This window comes from Mastomys coucha, unplaced genomic scaffold (assembly GCF_008632895.1).
Source record: "Mastomys coucha isolate ucsf_1 unplaced genomic scaffold, UCSF_Mcou_1 pScaffold16, whole genome shotgun sequence".
Taxonomy (NCBI): domain Eukaryota; kingdom Metazoa; phylum Chordata; class Mammalia; order Rodentia; family Muridae; genus Mastomys; species Mastomys coucha.
In genome coordinates, this window is record NW_022196898.1 from 43,101,479 (window position 1) to 43,103,353 (window position 1,875).

The following is a 1,875-nucleotide window of genomic DNA, read 5'->3' on the forward strand; positions in this document are numbered from 1 at the left end:
ACAGGGTACTCATATACATAAAATAAATAAATAAATCTTTAAAAAAAGCTATGGAAGGACTAGGTCAAAGCCTGGTGTTCTTAAATGAGTTGCAGAGGCACAAGCCTGTCTAAGAGTAACAATATTAATTTTAAATTGTGTATAAATATACAAAGATTCATACCAATGAAACCTTTACATCTGTATCAATGTATAAATTCTGGACCAATGTGCAAAATTAAAACTTCAATTTTGCATCAGTTATAAAGATTTCTACCAATATAAGATTACGGCTATACAATACTTTGTTTAAGAATAAATTTAGTAATCCATCCCATATATTTCTACTTGCTATTTGTTTGTTTGGTTGTTTTTTTTTTTTTTTTTTTTTTTTTTTTTTTTTTTTGGTTTTTCGAGACAGGGTTGCCTGGCAAAACAAATATGGAACGCTTCACAAATTTGCATGTCATCCTTGCGCAGGGGCCATGCTAATCTTCTCTGTATCGTTCCAATTTTAGTATATGTGCTGCTGAAGCGAGCACCATATATTTCTTCCCTGTGCAAAATTATGACCATTTCCAAATTATCTCTTAAAATGACAATCTATCTCTAATTTATAAAATAACCATAACCAGACACCCAAACCCTAGGGATCAGGATGATGACTCTCCATGGCTTCTTCCTGCTGAGGAAGTTACAACATTTTACCATACCGAATACAGAATATATCTATACCTTTAAGAGTAGTTAGAAACCAAATGAAACAGCTACACAAACCTTATAAATTTAAATCAATCAAAGAATTTAGAACTTAAGCTTCTGACCCGTTTTACAAGCAGCTTTTCATCAGGGCAACTTAAATCAGCTTTTGTTTTGTCTTTCAGTTTAAATCCATCTCTCACACCATTTGTATGATTTGGGAATCTGCCTGTCTCTGCCTCCTCAGAAAATCTTACCAGCATGTGCCACCACAACTGGCCTGAGAGCTTAGTCACATCACCCAAATCACAGAGTTCCCGCCATGGCCAGGCCATTGTTTGAAGGCCCTTTTTAAATCTACAAATCTTTGGCCTGATGCTTTCCTCTCCTGCAACGAGGATAGACCCTCGGGGCAGTGCCTGATTCCTGCCTGCTTGTGGCTTCTTTTTTCCTAGGGCAATCATTTTTAAAATGATTTATACTTCTACATGTGAAACATCATCTATTTCCCTGCCTTTGTGCCAGGATCTCTTGACCTGAGGTTTCCTGCAATGCAGTCTTAATTTTAACACTCTTACTTCTTGAAGCCATGTGCATCAAGATTCTATCCCATCTGAGAGATTTTTTAATGCATCCTTTTCAACCCTGATGTTAGCATCAGGAACCTGCGGCAGATATATGGGCGGGTCCACAGACCTGTTGCCAGGACAATGGCCACCATATTCCCAGAATCCCTTGGGTTCAACTCCCACCTTTACCTGGGACTACTACATCACAGCCTGTATATATGAGACAATTCCTCCATTTCTCTCTCTCTCTCTCCTCTCTCTTTGTGCGCCACTATTTCCCACTCCTCAATTAAACCTCTTGCACATGGAACTGTCTAAGCCTGGTGTCTGCAGACGCGTCCCGCCACGACTCAAACCCATCATTTGGTGCCGAAACCCGGGATGGTGACAGTTCGCGTCTACCAACCCTGCTCCACTCCCATCACCTCTGCAGTGGCTGCTGCTCCGCTTCTTACTAGAGACACCAGACACAGCGGGACACAACGAACCTACAGCCAAGCACCCGCTAGACTACAAACTCTTACCACGTGAGCTGAACCCCACTCAGACACCATTCAGTGTGGAGCGCTGCTGCCGCGCCTTAAAGATGGTGCCTGCCATTCTTCTGCTAAGGAGTAAACAAGTCCTT

At 41.0% G+C, this 1,875-nt stretch overlaps 1 non-coding gene across 1 annotated transcript; it reads right to left on the reverse strand.

The window, feature by feature from the left end:
- Positions 1 to 414: 414 nt before the first annotated feature.
- LOC116094469 lies at positions 415 to 521 on the reverse strand. Its single transcript, XR_004120130.1, has one exon. It is a non-coding gene; the product is annotated as a U6 spliceosomal RNA (small nuclear RNA).
- Positions 522 to 1,875: the final 1,354 nt, after the last annotated feature.